Raw genomic sequence first — 20898 nt, 5'->3', positions numbered from 1 at the left:
CATGTTCGCCCACAACTTAAAAGGGAGAAAGGATTGAAGAGAAGTGAAAATGGCGGGGACGAAAGGCTGACCGCTGACTCACCCTTACCGTGCGAGGAAGAAACCAAAAACAATGGGGGGGGGAATTAGGCCCCTTGGGGATGAGGTCTATTTCTTTTTGTGTATCTTCTTGGTGCGTAAGCATAAATGAAGCAAAAACAATATGTTTGTCGGGTTGTTGGTTGTTGTTTTTTGGAATTCTCATTTTATATTGTTACCTTGTGAACCGCCCTATGATCTTTGAATGAAGGGTGGTATAGAAATTTAATAAGGAATAAATGAATGAATGAATGAATGAATGCTCTCCCCAGGGAAACATTCATGGCACCCACAAGGTCAGCCTCAGATACCAGACTGAGAAAGATATTTTGGTAGGCTCAATAATTGATATTAGATTAATATCTGCTATGATGGTTTATTTTGTTCAATTAACTAGCACAAAATACAAAATCTAGAATCTAATATTCATTTTCTTCTTAACTGTAAGGATTTTGGTCAAGATATTGAAAAATTGTACTAATTAACTGATCAGGAATAGGCCTGCATTGCCTGTGTTCTGGCGTTTGTGGCCAATCTGTACATTATGTTAAATATATTTTTAAAAATTTAAGAAAAGTCCAGTAGGACCTTAGAGACCAACCAAGTTTTTTCTTGGTATGAGCTTTCATGTTCATGCACACACAAAAGCTTATACCAAGAAAAAACCTAGTTGGTCTCTAAGGTGCTACTGGACATTATATATATATATATATTTCTACTCCATCAGACCAACACAGCTACTTCCCTGCATCTAGAACTAAGTCTATTCAGAAATGGATCGTGAACAGCACTACCTTGGCTCTTGGCAGATACGCGATCCTTTGACTTCTAGCTGCCATGCCGCTGCGTTTGCTAGCTGAGCTCTTGCTTTGTTTAGAGACACCAGGGTTTACATGCAAGGAATTTCTCAGAATGGGACTCAGAATGCCATGTTCTCCAGCATTCCCCAACAGTCTACTTTCATGCAATTTTGTAATTGAGAAGAAGAAGAAGAGGAGGAGGAGGAGGAGGAGTTTGGATTTGATATCCCGCTTTATCACTACCCAAAGGAGTCTCAAAGCGGCTAAAATTTTCCTTTCTCTTCCTCCCCCACAACAAACACTCTGTGAGGTGAGTGGGGTTGAGAGGCTTCAGAGAAGTGTGACTGGCCCAAGGTCACCCAGCAGCTGCATGTGGAGGAGCGGGGAATCAAACCCAGTTCACCAGATTACGAGACTACCGCTCTTAACCACTACACCACACAACCACACACATCACATCAAGTAGATCCTGGTGCAAGCAGGAAGAGCTGAGATTTCAACTTAGGGCAGTGTTTCTCAACCTGTGCGTCCCCAGATGTTGTTGGACTACAACTCCCATCATTCCTAGCCAGCATGACCAGTGGTCAGGGATGATGGGAGTTGTAGTCCAACAACATCTGGGCACCCACAGGTTGAGAACCACTGTATTCAGGGCGGCACTGTTGGGCATTGCTGGGCACTTGCACAAGGACCCTCCCACTGCATGGTCATCAGACTGCCAGTTCTTGCTGCTTGGCATCACCCCCTGTTTGCTCCTCCAGCTTTTCCCTTCAGTGATAGAGGGAGCAAGCAAGTGTGGACAAGGGAGAAAGAACATTGGTTGTCATCTGCTCATTCACTTCTTGCCTGTTCCCTGGACAGGTGAGTAGGCAAAGGTGGCTGGAGAGCAACAGAACGAGGGGATGGACATATCATCACTCTATACCCAACCTGAAATACCATAATTTATTGAAAGTTTTTTTGGGGGGACACATGTCAAGCAAAGAGTTCCCACTTAGAACAATGTATAAGGATCCTCAGGGGAAAGGTGGAGATCCCTTGTCTGAGGAAATGAAGTTCAAATCAGGGTTTGGCGAGGAGGGGTTGGAGTCAGGATAGGCAAGTGGAAGAGAATCATGGTCGGGGCAGAGTTGGACAGGATTGGACAGGGTGTGTGCAGATTATGAGGAGCTCCAGGGTCAGTCACAAAACAAGAGATACTGCTTTGTGAAATGGACCACCTCTCCCAATAAGAACTGACCTGGACCCTGCCATTATCATCTAAGTCCCTTCTTTGTGTGCCTCCTACATGACAGGTCCAGAGGGTGGCAACAAGAGAACTGGCCTTTTCCACAGTGGCTCCCCACTTGAGGAATCATCTCCTCAGGAAGTCTTACCTGGGCGCCTTTGTTTCATATCTTTAGGTGACGGGCAAAAATGTTTGGCTGATTAACATTTCTTTTTTTTTTTAATAAATATTTATTAAAGTTTAAAATACAAATGCATAGATAGTAAACAATATAGCATATGTTATAACATAATTTCACATCTTCTTTGGACTCCCTCACGTCTCCCGCACCCACTTTCATCATTATAAATTTTTGCCAGCAATTTGTCGTCTTGTTTACATTCTTGTGTCCCATCTATTTATTTATAATCTAATAATTCTCCAAAAAGTTTGTATTTTCTCAATCTCACTTATCATCCTGAATCATCTAGTTTAGTGGTGCTCAATTATTTATGATCTAGCATCCTGCTTAACATTCAATCAAATTACAGTATTTTTGTAAATAAATCTTGAATTTCTTCCAATCCTCTTCCACCCTCTCCTCTCCCAGGTCACGGATTCTGCCGGTCATCTCAGCCAATTCCATATAGTCTATCAGTTGCATCTGCCATTCTTCCAGTGTGGGTAGATCTTGAGTTTTCCAGTGCTTCGCAAGGAGTATCCTTGCTGCTGTTGTTGCGTACATGAAAAATGTTCGGTCCTTCTTTACCACCCCTTGGCCGACAATACCCAGAAGGAAGGCCTCTGGTTTCTTAGTGAAGGTATACAGTGGTGCCTCGCAAGACGAAATTAATTCATTCCGCAAGTCTTTTCGTCTTGCGAGTTTTTCTTCTTGCGAAGCACGGTTTCCCATAGGAATGCATTAAAAATCAATTAATGCGTTCCTATGGAAACCGAACCGCCTTCAGACCAGGTCTGGGGACAGTCTGTCCCCCGACCTCTTCTGAAGGCTGGCGGGGGCGAAAGTCTTTGCTTCCCCCCCGCCTGCCTTCCCGGGACAGTCCCGGGGGCTTTTAAAATGCTGGCGGGCGGCAGCGAAGCCTTCGCTGCCGCCCGCCAGCATTTTAAGATCGCCCACGGACAGCGGAAGACTTTTCTGCTGTCCGGGGCGATCTTAAAATGCTGGCGGGCGGCAGCGAAGCCTTCGCTGCCGCCCGCCAGCATTTTAAGATCGCCCGGGCACAGCGAAGGACTTTTCCGCTGTCCCTGGGCGATCTTAAAATGCTGGCGGGCGGCAGCGAAGGCTTCTTCAGCATTTTAAAAGCCCCCGGGACTTGCTCCCCCCGCCTGCCTTCAAAAGCCGTCCGGGGGCTTTTAAATCGCCCCGGACAGTCCTGGGGCGATTTAAAAGCTTCCGGTTAGGCAGGCGGGGGGGCAAAGACTTTTGCCCCCCGCCCGCCTTGGGAAGAGGTCCTGGACCTCTTCCCAAGGCGGGCGGGGGGCAAAAGTCTTTGCTCCCCCCTGCCTGCCTTCAAAAGCCGTCCGGGATAGCGGGAAGCGCTTCCCTGCTATCCCGGACCGCTTTTAAAATGCTGGCGGTGGGGAGCAAAGCCTTTCGCCCCCGCCGGCCTTCCTGGACCTCTTCTGAAGTCCGGAGGGGGGGGGAAGGCTTTGCTCCCCACCGCCAGCATTTAAAAAAAGGTCCCCGAGATTTCCCTATGGGCTTTCGTCTTGCGATGCAAGCCCATAGGGAAAATCGTCTAGCGAAGCGTCGCAAAAACCGAAAAACCCTTTCGTCTTGCGGGTTTTTCGTTTTGCGAGGCATTCGTCTTGCGGGGCACCACTGTACTTAAATACCTTTTTCAGTTCATTATAAATCATTTCCCAGAAAGCCTTCACTTTAGGGCAGGTCCACCAGAGGTGAAAGAATGTTCCTTCACTCTCTTTACATTTCCAGCACTTATTATCAGACAGGTGGTATATTTTTGCAAGTTTGACTGGGGTCATATACCATCTATATATCATTTTCATTACATTTTCTTTCAAAGCATTACATGCAGTAAAGTTCAACCCAGTACTCCACAACCTTTCCCAGTCCTCAAACATGATATTGTACCCAATGTCCTGTGCCCACCTTATCATAGCCGATTTAACTATTTCATCTTGTGTATTCCATTTTAACAGCAAGTTATACATTCTTGAAAGTACCTTAGTCTTTGGTTCTAACAGTTCTGTTTCTAATTTCGATTTCTCCACCTGGAACCCTAGCTTCTTGTAATTTTTAAAAACTTCTTTAATCTGAGCGTAGTGTAACCAGTCTCGCACTTTATCCTTCATTTTCTCCAAACTCTGCAATTTCCAATTGTCTCCATCTTTTTCTAGTATTTCCCAATATTTTGGCCAAGCGGCTAACATTCTCTTTTCTCTTCCTCCCCCACAACAAACACACTGTGAGGTGAGTGGGGCTGAGAGACTTCAGAGAAGCGTGACCAGCCCAAGGTCACCCAGCAGCTGCATGTGGAGGAGCGGGGAATTGAACCTGGTTCACCAGATTACGAGACTACACCACACTACACGCACATCACATCAAGTCGAACTTGATGCAAGCAGGAAGAGCTGAGATTTCAACTTAGGGCAGTGTTTCTCAACCTGTGGGTCCCCAGATGTTGTTGGACTACAAGTCCCATCATTCCTAGCCAGCATGACCAGTGGTCAGGGATGATGGGAGTTGTAGTCCAACAACATCTGGGCACCCACAGGTTGAGAACCACTGGATTCAGGGCGGCACTGTTGGGCATTGCTGGGCACTTGCACAAGGACCCTCCCACTGCATGGTCATCAGACTGCCAGTTCTTGCTGCTTGGCATCACCTCCTGTTTGCTCCTCCAGCTTTTCCCTTCAGTGATAGAGGGAGCAAGCAAGTGTGGACAAGGGAGAAAGAACATTGGTTGTCATCTGCTCATTCACTTCTTGCCTGTTCCCTGGACAGGTGAGTAGGCAATGGTGGCTGGAGAACAACAGAACGAGGGGATGGACATATCATCAATCTAGACCCAACCTGAAATACCCTAATTGATTGAAAGTTTTTTTGGGAGGGCACATGTCAAAGAGTTCTGTCCTCCCCACTTATAACAATGTATAAGGATCCTCAGGGGAAAGGTGGAGATCCCTTGTCTGAGGAAATGAAGTTCAAATCAGGGTTTGGCGAGGAGGGGTTGGAGTCAGGATAGGCAAGTGGAAGAGAATCATGGTCGGGGCAGAGTTGGACAGGATTGGACAGGGTGTGTGCAGATTATGAGGAGCTCCAGGGTCAGTCACAAAACAAGAGATACTGCTTCGTGAAATGGACCGGCTCTCCCAATAGGAACTGACCTGGACCCTGCCATTATCATCTAAGGCCCTTCTGTGTGTGCCTCCTACATGACAGGTCCCGAGGGTGGCAACAAGAGATCTGGCCTTTTCCACAGTGGCTCCCCACTTGAGGAATCATCTCCTCCGGAAGTCCTGCCTGGGAGCCTTTGTTTCATATCTTGAGGTGACGGGCAAAAATGTTTGGCTGATTAACATTTCATGGCATTTTTAATATGTTAAAGATGCAGCACAAATGGTACCTCACCCCTCAAGACTATCGAAGATGTATAAAAATTTAGCGAATACTTGTTGGAGGTGTGGTGGGAGTAATGGCGACATGTAATAATAATAATAATAATAATAAATTCTATTTATATCCCGCCCTCCCCAGTCGAAGCTGGGCTCAGGGCGGCTAACAACAATCAAAATAGTTCAACATTCTAAAAACATTCATTATAAAATTAATTAAAATCAAATTAAAATCAAATTAATGGCAACCATCAAGCAAAATTCTGTGCAGATTGCCAGAGGAGGGGGTCAGGCTGTGCCCTGACCAAAGGCCTGGTGGAACAGCTCTGTCTTGCAGGCCCCGCAGAAAGATGTCAGGTCCCGCAGGGCCCTAGTCTCTTGTGACAGAGCGTTCCACCAGATTGGAGCCGCGGCCGAGAAAGCCCTGGCTCTAGTTGAGGCCAGCCTAACCTCTCTGTGGCCTGGGATCTTTAGGATGTTTTTATTTGCAGACTGTAGGTTTCTCTGTGGGACATACCAGGAGAGGCGGTCCCGTAGGTACGAGGATCCTAGGCCGTATAGGGCTTTAAAGGTTAAAACCAGCACCTTAAACCTGATCCTGTACTCCACCGGGAGCCAGTGCAGCTGGTATAGTACCGGATGAATATGATCTCGCAGCGAAGACCCCATAAGGAGTCTCGCCGCGACATTCTGCACCCGCTGGAGTTTCTGGGTCAGTCTCAAGGGCAGCCCCACGTAGAGCGAGTTACAATAATCCAGTCTGGAGGTGACCGTCGCGTGGATCACAGTGGCTAGGTCAGGGCGAGAGAGATAAGGAGCCAACTGCTTAGCTTGGTGGAGATGAAAAAACGCCGCCTTTGTTATAGCTGTAATCTGCGCCTCCATAGAGAGGGAGGTATCGAAGATTACACCCAAACTCTTAACGGACGATGCTGGCACTAATTGCAGCCCCGCAAGAGATGGGAGTTGCCCCCTCAATCCCATATTGCTCCGTCCCAGCCAGAGGACCTCTGTCTTCGAAGGATTTAACTTCAACCGGCTCCCACGTAACCATCCAGCCACAGCTTCCAGACATCTGGCCAGTGTATCTGGGGCCGAGTCATATGTGGAGGACATGTAGGAAGATCAAAGTGTTCTGGGGCTTAATTTACAAAGAGTTGAAAAAATGTTTGGAATAACTTTTTTAAAAAGACCAGAGGCATTTCTGTTAAGCATTGTTGGCAGGGACGTCCCGAAGGCTTTTAGGGAGGTATTCTTATATCCAACGGCCGCAGCTCAGACTTGGGTGGCAAAGGGGTGGAAGTTACAGATAGGTAGCCGTGTTGGTCTGCCATAGTCAAAACAAAACAAATTCCTTCCAGTAGCACCTTAAAGACCAACTAAGTTAGTTCTTGGTATGAGCTTTCGTGTGCATGCACACTTCTTCAGATACACCAAATAGATGCAGGTGTAAGGAATTTTGTTTTGTTTTGACAAAGGGGTGGAAGGAACAAGAAGCCCCGACAATAATGGACTGGCATTACAAGCTACAAGAATTTGCTGAAATGGCACAGTCAACAAATACCCTGAGAGGCAATTCAAAACAAAAAACTATCGAAAAGTGGGATAGATAGATGATATGTTCAAAAATACAGTAAAGGTTCGCTTTCAAATGCTGGCATTTGATTGACATTGGAGTGAGGCTGAGCTGAGAAATAAGACTAAGCGCACATATTGATGTAGGAATGTATTAGATAAAATGCAATGAAATATACAATAATAAGAGTACATTCATTTGTAAAAAAGGAATATACAATGGGATCGACAGGAAGTCTAGCTGTTGGTATGTATATGATTTAGGGGGGATTCGTTTTTGTTTTTTGTTTTTCTTTTTTTGTTTCATTTTCTTTCTAGGTATATAAAATCTGTATATAATTTTTGTATACATGTTGGAAATTATATTATAGTAAGTCCTGTAGTGTAATATGAGAATGATTGCTGATGTAATATAACAAATAAAATGCAAAAGGAAAAAGGAAAAAAGGAAAAGTGATGCTGCATAAATCTAGCAGGACCCAGGACAGAGTACAATCCTCAAATTACAGAATCGTGGAACTGGGGGCCACACCAAAGGCCATCTAGCCCAACTCTCTGCAATGCAGGAATCACAGTTTGATGCCCCCCCCAACTTGCTCTCCTTCAGGACCCTTTGCCTATTGCTTCATTACAGAGGCCAGAATTTTGCTTCCCCTCATATTCAAGATTTTTTATCCTTGCATTGTTGTATATAAAACAGGGACTTTTCCATATTGTCTTCTAGTGGAGAAATGGATTGTTGGTCGTGTGGAGAAGTTAGCTTGCTTGTCTTCAGGGGAAATGACTGAAGAGGAATATTCCTAGGAAACTGCCCTGGACAGAGTCAGACCCATCCACCTCAGCATCGTCTCAACTGACCGGGTTTCAGACAGGGGACATTCTCTGCCCCAGCTGGAGATGTAATCCAGGATTATCTATGAGGATGGTGAGAATGCAAAGCAGATTGTCTAATCCTGTGCTATGGACACCCCTAGACTTGGGAGTCTTCTACTGCATTTCAAGGGCTGTTGGGATTGTCTCCCTTTGGAAATGGGGCTGAATGAAGAAAGATCCGGTATAGAAACATGAGCTCCAAAGGAGAAGATTCACCTGCAGACGGAACAGCAGGTGCTTCCAAGTTCTGAAGAAACATTGGGGGGGGGGAGTTGGGCCCAGGGTCAAGGTGGGTGGGTTGCCATGGTAACAATGGCCTGCCCTTCTTTGTGACATCACCTGCTTCTCCCTTAAAAGCCACCAACTACAGGTGTCCATTGTGGGTTTGTGAGGAGAGGCGGTGAGAGGTGTATAGGTGTGGTTGGCGGTAAGAGACAAATCAGAGTTTGACTGCTGAAAGAGGAGGTGGAGCCAGCAGGAAGCATGCAGGAAGAAGGAAGGTTTGGCAGACTAGTCCTTCGCGGGACAGAGTGGCTGAGGAGACTGAGAGGACTAATGCACCTCAAAAAGAGGAACAAAGTGGCCCCACTCCAGCCCAAGGAGCAGCCTCCTCTGGCACCAGTTGTGCCCAAAATCTTCAAGAACTGTCGAGAGCTGGCGAAGGCCAAAGCCCGAAACCGGGCCCGTATTAGGCCAGCACCCGAAGAAGGGGATATAATTGTAGAAGAATTGGAATGAGCTGCCGGCATGACTGGTGAAGAGAAGGGGCTCAGCTTTGGAAGAGTTAAAAGGGAGTAAGAGAAGAACGAGGGCGATGAGATCAAGGTAACCCTCCAGCCTCTCCTGAGCTGCAGAGGGAACTAAGTTCCCGCAGGAGGAGTGGTCACCTCCAGACCAGGAGAGGCGAGTCACCAGAGGATCGTGCCCGCCCTATGCCTCGGGGGAGATCAAAGCCGGCCAGCCCCAGTCCCAAGTTGAGGGAGCAACATTGTTGGTTGCTAGTTCCTGCCTGAACCCTGTCCTGCTTTCCTGCCTGAGTTCCTGACCCGCCCTGGTTCCCTGCTTGCAAGCCTGTTGCTGACTTCACCGGACTCCCTGCCCTGCACCCAGCTTCAGCTACTACGGACTGCCTCCACGTTGCAGCTTTGGCCACGGACCGGACTTGGACCTCGCCTCTTGGGTAACCCACGGGACCAGCAAAACAAGGAAGGAGGGAGTGTTATGTACTGAAGTTCTCACCCTGGGCCAGCAGGGGGATACCCTAGATAGTTATTCAGGCTGACTGAGCTCCTCAGCCTAGTTCTGTTCTGGCATCTGAATAAAGAAGAGCTGTTTAAAGAAGAGCTGTGTCGTCTGACATGTTCGCCCACAACTTAAAACTGGCGACGAATGTTGGATTGATGGACATCAGAGCACAGCCAGATGCAGCCACCCTCTGAGCAGAGCTAATCACTGAGCGAAATCACTGAACAGAACCATCCATCACCCTTCTTGCCGGCATCTTAATCATGGCTTCACTTGTGCCTCTACCGCCGTTTGCGCCAGCCTCTGAATCATGGGACCCCTACCTCGCTCGGTTCAACTGCTACCTCCAAGCCAACGAGCTGACAGAGGTATAAAAGGAGCAGAAGCGGGGCCTATTCCTCAGCCTCTGTGGGCCTGAGTTGTTTGAGATAGCCCGAGCATTGGTTGCGCCTGAAGCAGTCCAGGCAACACCGTGGGACACGATCCAAGAGAAGCTCTGCAACCACTACGCACCAAAGCCATCCAAGATTGCTGCCCGCCATGCGTTTTATCACCGGAACCGGGCAGAGGGGGAGTCAATCAACAACTACACCACTGCCCTGCGACAGGCTGCAATGCACTGCGAGTTCTGAGACTTAGACGATGCCCTGATGGATCGAATCGTCTGCGGGGTCCGGGACATCCATCTGCAACGGCGTCTCCTCGCCATGCCAGACGTCACGCTGCAGAAAGCAATTGAGGAGGCTGTGGCCTCGGAAGCTGCTGAATGCTCCGCCCAGGAGATCTGCAAGTCCAGCAGCCCACGTCTTGCTAGGGAGCCAGTTCCAGTGCATCACGAAGAGGCCAGCAGTGATGAGGCATCCTCCAGTGAAGACGATGATGTGCACCAGACAAAGTGGGAGAGCAGGAAGTTCCAACAGAAGTTCAAGGGCCAACTGGAATGCGCCGGCTGCAAAGGCAACCATTCCCGTCACAGTGCTCATTGAAGGAGCTCCATGTGACATGGAGATCGACACCGGGTCTGCCCTGTCCACCATGTCTTGGAGCACCATCTAAAGACTGGTACGCAGAGTGTCCAAAAGGCAACTCGACTCTCACCGCGTATACCTGAGAGACTACCAGGGAAACGACATTCCCATGGTAGGCGTTGGCCGGTTCCGGATCGCCTTCAAGGATTTTTCGGGCCTGCTCCGACTGGTGGTGGTCGAAGATCAGCGGCCAAGCCTCCTAGGGCTAGACTGGTTTGATGCCCTCGGCCTGGAAGTCACCGGCATCAACTGCATCTCTAACGCAGAGACTGAGAGTCTGGTCAAAGACTTTGCCGAGGTTTATGACGGCACTTTGGGGCAATATACAGGTACGCCCATCTCCTTTAGCCTTGATCCACAAGTCGCCTCCATCAAGCTAAAGCCACGTCGGTTTCCCTTTGCTCTCAAGGCTAAGGTGGATGAACAACTGGACAAGCTGATCGTCCAAGGAGTTTTGGAGCCGGTTGACCACGCCAAGTGGGAAACCCCCATCGTCACGCCTGTCAAGCCAGACGGGTCGGTGAGAATCTTCGCTGACTACATCTGCACGATCAACTAGGCACTTCAGCAGCACGTTTATCCGGTTCCTATTGTCCAACACCTGCTGCATTCCCTGGGTGAGGGTAAGCTCTTCGCTAAGCTCGACCTTGCCCAAGCCTATCAACAACTGCCCGTCGATGATGCCACTGCTGAAGCCCAGACGATCGTCACCCACCGAGGGGCATTCCGTTGCCGCCGGTTGCAGTTTGGGGTGAGCGTGGCTCCTGGCATCTTCCAAAGCCTTATGGAGCGTCTCCTGCAAGGGTTTCCGGGCGTGGTACCATATTTTGATGACGTCTTGGTGTCCACAGACTCACACCAGAAGCCGTTCGAGCACATCCGTGCCGTGCTCACCAGGTTCCAAGAGGTCGGGCTCAAGGTAAAGAGGGAGAAGTGCCAGATTGCTGTTCCAAAGGTGCAGTTCCTGGGCTATCTTATCGACGCCTCCGGCCTTCACCCGACCACATCCAAGATCCGCGCTATCCAGCAGGCCCCATCCCAAAGAACAAGACAGAGTTGCAGGCGTTCCTGGGACTGCTGAACTTTTATAACATGTTCCTGCCCCACAAAGCCACGGTGGCTGAGCCTCTTCACCGACTCCTCAGCACAAAGACGCCTTGGTCCTGGGGTCATCGGGAGACGGCGGCCTTCAACGAGGTCAAGGCTCTCCTTTCATCGGACAGTGTGCTGGTACAGTACAGTGAATCCAGGTCGTTGCTCCTTGCCTGCGACGCCTCACCTTTTGGCATCAGCGCTGTCCTTAGTCACCGTTTTCCAGATGGAAGAGGAGCACCGCTCGCCTACTTTTCCAGGACGCTATCTCTGACTGAACTGAATTACAGCCAGCTCGACAAGGAGGCACTGGCACTTGTGGCTGGAGTGAAGAGATTCCATGTATACCTCTATGGCAGGACTTTTCTCCTCATCACTGATCACAAGCCGCTCCTGGGCCTCCTCGCCGGTGATCGTCTAACTCCACCGGTCCTCTCGCCGCGCATGCTGCGATGGACTGTTTTCCTGGCTGCCTACCACTACCCGCTCGTCCATCGCCCGGGAAAATCGATGGGCCATGCAGACGCCCCCCAGCCGTTGCCCTCTTCCAGCGTTTGTGGAAGACCCGGCTCCAGCTTCATCGCTCCTCCTGATTGAGGATCTTTCGGCAGCGCCTGTATCGGCTGCCACTGTGGCCTCCGCATCTGCCCAGGATCGAACCATCAGCCGTGTGCTCAACTGGGTGTGGAGGGGGTGGCCACAAGGGCCGTTTGCATCAGAGTTCCAAGCGTTCACAACCAGACAACATGAACTCTCGGCTCATTGCAGCTGTCTGCTGTGTGGAGACCGCGTCGTGATTCCCCTGGAGGCTCTGCACGTCGGCCATCCGGGAATCGTCAAAATGAAAGCATTGGCTCGGTGTTACGTCTGGTGGCCTAACATGGACAATGCCATCACTGCCTGGATGTCCGCCTGTCAAGCATGCCAAGACCCTGGTCGCGGGTGCACATCGATCTGGCCGGCCCCTTTCACGGCCAGACCATTACGGTAGTGTTGGACGCCTATTCCAAATGGCTGGAGGTGGCCCTGATACCCTCCACCATTACCGAGGCCGTCATCCAGGTGCTACGAGACCTGTTTGCGACGCATGGGTGTCCTGATGTCCTTGTCTCCGAGAACGGACCGCAGTTCACGTCAGGCACTTTTGAGTGGTATCTTTTGGGACCGGGCATCCGCCATGCCCTAACAGCACCATTTCATCCATCCAGCAACGGGCAAGCGGAGAGAATGGTGCGCTCGGCAAAAGAGGCACTTGCGTGCCTGGACCGGGGAGACTGGCACGAGCGGGTCACCAAATACTTGTTCGTGCAACACATCACCCCTCATGCGGCCACAGGACGGAGTCCTGCTGAACTGCTTATGGGCCGCCGCCTCAGAACACCGCTCGACCGGCTGCACCCAGACTTTGCCGTGGCCGAACCCCCAGGCTGTGCCAAAGCGCCACGGTCATTTGTTCCAGGAAACCAGGTCTTTGCTCAGAACTATGTGGGGGACATTCCTTGGGTGCCAGCCACAGTAGTGGGAGTCACTGGACCTCGCTCGTACCAGGTGGCACTCGAAGATGGACGCTTGTGGCGCCGGCACATAGACCAGCTTAGGCGCAGGGTTGGGGACTTGGACACTACCGTGGTGCCCCCAACTGCGCTCGTGGCTCCGAAAGAGACAGTTACAGATGGCGAGGCTCCACCTACACCTCCCTCACAAACTGCCAGCATGGAGCCGAACCAAGCCACTTCAGAGGGTCTGCCAGACTCACCACAGGCTCAGACCACTCCACTTGAGGAGGCTCCACCCACAGCAGCGGATCCAGGGGATTTGGTTTCAACACCCCCCAGGGTCGCACCACAGCCTCAGCAAGAATTGTGTGGCCCCCCGGACTTGGCTACCAGTCCCCGGCGGTCTGGCAGAGTTTCCAAGTGCCCAACCTATTTAAAGGACTTTGTTGTTGCACATGTATCACTGTTGGTCTAAGTATGTCAAATGTAACCGATATGCCTAATTGAACCATTATGTGTAGTGCTGTATATAAGGAAAACATTACAATTGTAACTAACGCCTTATCTCGGTGGGGAGGGGTGTTATGTACTGAAGTTCTCACCCTGGGCCAGCAGGGGGATACTTTAGATAGTTATGCAAATGAAGGATTGAAAAGTGACGTTCAGTGATTGGATAGTTTTGTATGCAAATGAAGGATTGAAAAGTGATGTTCAGTGACTGGATAGTTTCAGAAAATGGCAACAGTTGCATTGTTCTGGAGCTCTATATAAGCAGGCTGACTAAGCTCCTCAGCCTAGTTCTGTTCTGGCATCTGAATAAAGAAGAGCTGTGTCGTGTGACAGGTTCGCCCACAACTTAACAGGGAGAAAAGATTGAAGAGAAGTGAAAATGGCAGGGACAAAAGGCTGACCGCTGACTCACCCTTACCGTAAGAGGAAGAAACCAAAAACAATGGGGGGGGGAATTAGGCCCCTTGGGGATGATGTCTATTTCTTTTTGTGTATCTTGTTAGTGTATAAGCAAAATGAAGCAAAAACAATATGTTTGTCGGGTTGTTGGTTGTTGTTTTTTGGAATTCTCATTTTATATTGTTACGTTGTGAACCGCCCTATGATCTTTGGATGAAGGGTGGTATAGAAATTTAACAAGGAAGGAAGGAAGGAAGGAAGGAAGGAAGGAAGGAAGGAAGGAAGGAAGGAAGGAAGGAATGCTCTCCCCAGGGAAACATTCATGGCACCCACACTGTCAGCCTCAGATACCAGGCTGAGAAAGATGTTTAGGTAGGCTCATTAATTCATATTAGATTAATATCTGCTATGATGGTTTATTTTGTTCAATTAACTAGCACACAATTCAAAATCAAGAATCAAATATCAATTTTCTTCTTACCTATAAGGATTTTGGTCAACATATTGAAAAATTGCACAGTGCTAAAAGAGACCAGTACATGACCAGTACTAATTAACTGATCAGGAATAGGCCTGCATTGCCTGTGTTCTGGCGTTTGTGGCCAATCTGGACATTATGTTAAATATATTTTTAAAAATTTAAGGAAAGTCCAGTAGCACCTTAGAGACCAACTAAGTTTGTTCTTGGTATGAGCTTTCGTGTGCATGCACAGAAGAACAAGAAGAAACCATATCAAGACTAAACCTAGTTGGTCTCTAAGGTGCTACTGGACATTATATATATATATATATTTCTACTCCATCAGACCAACACAGCTACTTCCCTGAATCTAGAACTAAGTCTATTCAGAAATGGATAGTGAACAGCACTACCTTGGCTCTTGGCAGATACGGGATCCTTTGACTTCTAGTCGCCATGCCGCTGCGTTTGTTCTTGCTTTGTTTAGAGACACCAGAGTTTACATGCAAGGAATTTCTCAGAATGGGACTCAGAATGCCATGTTCTCCAGCATTCCCCCACAGTCTTCTTTCATGCAATTTTGTAATTGAGAAGAAGAAGAAGAGGAGGAGTTTGGATTTGATATCCCGCTTTATCACTACCCGAAGGAGTCTCGAAGCGGCCAACATTTTCCTTTCTCTTCCTCCCCCACAACAAACACTCTGTGAGGTGAGCGAGGCTGAGAGACTTCAGAGAAGTGTGGCTGGCCCAAGGTCACCCAGCAGCTGCATGTGGAGGAGTGGGGAATCGAACCTGGTTCACCAGATTATGAGACTACCACTCTTAACCACTACACCACACTACACACACATCGCATCAAGCAGGGAGAGCTGAGATTTCAACTTAGGGCAGTGTTTCTCAACCTGTGGGTCCCCAGATGTTGTTGGACTACAACTCCCATCCTTCCTAGCCAGCATGACCAGTAGTGAGAGATGATGGGAGTTGTAGTCCAACAACATCTGGGCACCCACAGGTTGAGAACCGCTGGATTCAGGACGGCACTGTTGGGCATTGCAGGGCACTTGCACAAGGACCCTCCCACTGCATGGTCATCAGACTGCCAGTTCTTGCTGCTTGGCATCACCCCCTGTTTGCTCCTCCAGCTTTTCCCTTCAGTGATAGAGGGAGCAAGCAAGTGTGGACAAGGGAGAAAGAACATTGGTTGTCATCTGCTCATTCACCTCTTGCCTGTTGCCTGGACAGGTGAGTAGGCAAAGGTGACTGGAGAGCAACAGAACGAGGGGATGGACATATCATCAATCTATTCCCAACCTGAAATACCCTAATTGATTGAAAGTTTTTTTGGGGGGGGCACATGTCAAAGAGTTCTCTCCTCCCCACTTATAACAATGTATAAGGATCCTCAGGGGAAAGGTGGAGATCCCTTGTCTGAGGAAATGAAGTTCAAATCAGGGTTTGGCGAGGAGGGGTTGGAGTCAGGATAGGCAAGTGGAAGAGAATCATGGTCAGGGCAGAGTTGGACAGGATTGGACAGGGTGTGTGCAGATTATGAGGAGCTCCAGGGTCAGTCACAAAACAAGAGATACTGCTTCGTGAAATGGACCACCTCTCCCAATAAGAACTGACCTGGACCCTGCCATTATCATCTAAGGCCCTTCTTGGTGTGCCTCCTACATGACAGGTCCAGAGGGTGGCAAGAGATCTGGCCTTTTCCACAGTGGCTCCCCACGTGAGGAATGATCTCCTCAGGAAGTCTTACCTGGGCGCCTTTGTTTCATATCTTTAGGTGACGGGCAAAAATGTTTGGCTGATTAACATTTCTTTTTTTTTTTAATAAATATTTATTAAAGTTTAAAATACAAATGCATAGATAGTAAACAATATAGCATATGTTATAACATAATTTCACATCTTCTTTGGACTCCCTCACGTCTCCCGCACCCACTTTCATCATTATAAATTTTTGCCAGCAATTTGTCGTCTTGTTTACATTCTTGTGTCCCATCTATTTATTTATAATCTAATAATTTTCCAAAAAGTTTGTATTTTCTCAATCTCACTTATCATCCTGAATCATCTAGTTTAGTGGTGCTCAATTATTTATGATCTAGCATCCTGCTTAACATTCAATCAAATTACAGTATTTTTGTAAATAAATCTTGAATTTCTTCCAATCCTCTTCCACCCTCTTCTCTCCCAGGTCACGGATTCTGCCGGTCATCTCAGCCAATTCCATATAGTCTATCAGTTGCATCTGCCATTCTTCCAGTGTGGGTAGATCTTGAGTTTTCCAGTGCTTCGCGAGGAGTATCCTTGCTGCTGTTGTTGCGTACATGAAAAATGTTTGGTCCTTCTTTACCACCCCTTGGCCGACAATACCCAGAAGGAAGGCCTCTGGTTTCTTAGTGAAGGTATACTTAAATACCTTTTTCAGTTCATTATAAATCACTTCCCAGAAAGCCTTCACTTTAGGGCAGGTCCACCAGAGGTGAAAGAATGTTCCTTCACTCTCTTTACATTTCCAGCACTTATTATCAGACAGGTGGTATATTTTTGCAAGTTTGACTGGGGTCATATACCATCTATATATCATTTTCATTACATTTTCTTTCAAAGCATTACATGCAGTAAAGTTCAACCCAGTACTCCACAACCTTTCCCAGTCCTCAAACATGATATTGTACCCAATGTCCTGTGCCCACCTTATCATAGCCGATTTAACCATTTCATCTTGTGTATTCCATTTTAACAGCAAGTTATACATTCTTGAAAGTACCTTAGTCTTTGGTTCTAACAGTTCTGTTTCTAATTTCGATTTCTCCACCTGGAACCCTAGCTTCTTGTCATTTTTAAAAACTTCTTTAATCTGAGCGTAGTGTAACCAGTCTCGCACTTTATCCTTCATTTTCTCCAAACTCTGCAATTTCCAATTGTCTCCATCTTTTTCTAGTATTTCCCAATATTTTGGCCATTTGGCCTCCATATTGGGTCTTTTTCGGGCCTTAGCTTCCAGAGGTGAGAGCCACCTTGGAGTTTTGTTTTCCAGTAAGTCTTTATATTTTGTCCAGACATTAAACACTGCTTTTCTGACAATATGGTTCTTAAAGGCCTTATTGATCTTAACCTTGTCATACCATAAGTATGCATGCCATCCAAAGGCATTGTTAAACCCTTCCAAATCCAACACGTCAGTGTCTTCGAGAAGTAGCCAATCTTTTAGCCAGCAGAAAGCTGCGGCCTCATAGTACAACTTTAAGTCTGGCAGGGCAAAGCCCCCTCTTTCTTTCGCATCAGTTAATATCTTAAACTTAATTCTGGGCTTTTTGCCCTGCCAGACAAACTTAGAGATGTCTCTCTGCCACTTCCGGAAGCACTCCGTCTTGTCCACAATCTGAAGTGTTTGAAACAAAAACAACATTTTTGGCAATACATTCATCTTGATAGCAGCAATTCGGCCTAACAAAGAAAGTTTCAATTTTGTCCAGCTGTCTAAATCTCTCTTAATTTCTGACCAACATTTTTCATAGTTATCCTTAAATAGACTCAGATTTTTTGCTGTTATGTTTACCCCTAGGTACTTTACTTTTTTAACCACATTTAGTTCTGTCTCTCTCTGAAACCGTTCTGACTCTGTATCTGTCAAGTTTTTTTCCAATACCTTAGTTTTCTGTTTGTTTAATTTAAATCCCGCCACCCGACCAAAATCTTGAATCAGTTGTAATACTCTTTTCGTACTAGATTCTGGCTCCTGCAGGGTCAAAACTAGGTCATCTGCAAAAGCTTTAAATTTGTATTGTTTCTCTCCGACCTGGATTCCTTCCACCAACCGGTCCCCTCTAATCATATTCAAGAGCACTTCCAGAACCGGCTGATTAACATTTTATGGCATTTTTAATATGTTAAAGATGCAGTCCAGATGGTACCTCACCCCCTCAAGACTGTCAAACATGTATAAAAATTTAGCGAATACTTGTTGGAGGTGTGGTGGGAGTCATGGCGACATGTGGCGGACATGTAGGAAGATCAAGGTGTTTTGGGGCTTAATTTACAAGGAGTTGAAAAAAATGTTTGGAATAACTTTTTTAAAAAGACCAGAGGCATTTCTGTTAAGCATTGTTGGCAGGGACATCCCAAAGGCCTTTAGGGAGGTATTCTTATCTGCAACAGCCGCAGCTCAGACTTGGGTGGCAAAGGGGAGGAAGGAACAAGAAGCCCCGACAATAATGGACTGGCATTACCAGCTACAAGAATTTGCTGAAATGGCAATTCAAAACAAAAAAATATGGAAAAGTGGGATAGATATAAAACATATTGTAATGGTTGTAAGGGGTTACTTGTTCGTAAGTTGCCTGCTAGTTGTGTCCGATTGCCTGGTTCACCATGCCTTGGCTGACAGCCCACACTCCGTGGTCGGTCAGTCGCTTGCAGAATCTGTCAGTGGGCGTTTCTTGAATCTTTTCCAGCATAAGAGCTGTTTGACGCAAAGTCTCCTCCTACTTTCCCTGCGCGGAACTCGTCTGCGCAAGTAAGGGGAAGGCAGGGGTGTGCCAGCGCTCTCTCCACTAGTCTCTGATGCAGGGTCTTGGAGACCAGTCTCCAATTCCTCCATCTCCCTCCCTTCTCTACTGGTGTTGCGCTGAATTCCTTCCCCCCTGCTGGTCCCCTCTCCGGCATCGCTCTGGAGCCCTGCCTCCGCCTCTCGCTCTGATGTCAGTTCCCTGACACATATGTTTGAAAATACAGTAAAGGTTTGCTATCTATGCAAGCATTTGATTGACGTTGGAGTGAGACTGAGCTGAGAAAGAAGACTAAGCGCACATATTGATATAGGAATGTATTATATAAAATGCAATGAAATATACAATAATAAGTGTCAGAGCTGCCTCCAGGTCCCAGCTCACAGAGGACCAACGCTAGCCGGTAGTAATGTACAAAAGTCTTTATTGAGGTTCAGTTTCCATTTACAAGCCGCAGCGTGCAGCCCTACGTCTAGACGCTAGATCGGCGAAGCCCTGTCTGAGTCTCCACCCCCTGTACACCAGTTTAAGACTCTTGCTTTACTCCACCTTTTCCGTCGCTCCTTCCTCCTCTGGGTCCTTCTGCCCCCCGGTGTCTCCTCCTTCCTGGACTCTTCTGACGCTGATCCCCCTGACTCCTGTCCCTCCTTTCGGCGGGCTTTAGGACCTGGCTCCCTATCCGGGCTACCCACTGTGCCGCTCGCCTGTACATTTGAACTTGGCGCGCGCGCCCAGCTTCCAACCTTCCTCTCAACCGTTTCCTCTCTCTCCGATGAAGGCGTGGCCAATCCTGACTCATCTCCTCCCGCTGGCGGTGAGCAGCCTGATCCCGATACCTGGGACTCCTCCCCCCTACTGCTCTCTGGTGGGGAAGCTGGTCCTGATTTCCAACTGCTGCTCTCTGAGTCCCCTCTGGCCCCTTCTTCCTGGGGTGTCCCCCTAGGCAACCCCCTTGCTCTGACTATGGGAGCCCCTTTCTGTGAGTCTTCCGATTCGCTGGAAAGACTCAGAGACCTCGGACCACTGTCATCGCTTACGTTCCCTTCGGATTCCTCCCCTTCGCTCTCCATTTCCTCCCTTTCCTGTGCCTCTGCTCCTGAGCCCCTGACATCCATCCCCCCCTCGAAGCCCCCCTCCCCTCCTTCAGGTGTGGGTACTGGGCTCTCCATAGTTGTGGGGGTGAGTGCCGGATACAGTTCGTCTCCCGTGGCGTGCAGCCAGCTGGATGAGTTCTGATCGTCCTCCATGTTCTCGTCGACATCGATCTCCTCTGCTTCCATCTCTTTGCCTCCGTGCTCGAACCCAAGGTCCTCTCCCAACGCGTCCATGTCCGCCTCTCCCCCGGTCTCCTCTGGGGATGTTGCCTGCCAGGGACCCTCCAACCACTTCCTGCGCCACTGCTCCTCCGGTCTATCGTCCCACCAATAAGAGCGGTCTGAGGCAAATCCCGAGGGCGATCCCTCCGGGGAACGTGTGTCCATTGCCGGTTCCTCGTCCGAGGAGAACCCCTGGAACGTGCTGGCTGAAAGTATGGGTGTGAAAAGATATTCGTCGAAATAATCTGCCGGCATAGGTCTGTGTGGGAAGCGTGCGTGGAACTCGTCCTTGAGGTAGTGCTCCTCCACCTCATAGTACGGCACCCAGCTGTTGGCGCTTGCCAGGGTACCTTCCCTGGCGAGGAGATACTCAACCCCCTCTTCCCCCCATCTCGAGTCTAAAATCTCTGTTACCTTGTTGATGGGGTGCCCCTGACAATAAGAGTACATTCATTTCTAAAATATTTCCTTTCTAGGTATATAAAATTTGTAGATGATTTTTGTATACATGTTGGAAATTATATTATAATAAGACCTGTAATGTAATATGAGAAAGATTACTGATGTAATATAAGAAATAAAATGCAAAATAAATAAGGGGGAAAAGGAAAAGTGATGCTGCATAAATCTAACAGGACCCAGTACAGAGTACAATCCTCAAATTACAGAATCGTAGAACTGGGGGCCACACCAAAGGCCATC

Source organism: Podarcis melisellensis (genome assembly GCF_964234715.1).
Source record: "Podarcis melisellensis genome assembly, chromosome: 9".
Taxonomy (NCBI): domain Eukaryota; kingdom Metazoa; phylum Chordata; class Lepidosauria; order Squamata; family Lacertidae; genus Podarcis; species Podarcis melisellensis.
The sequence above is the reverse complement of the archived record's forward strand: the minus strand, read 5'-3'. Positions refer to the sequence as shown.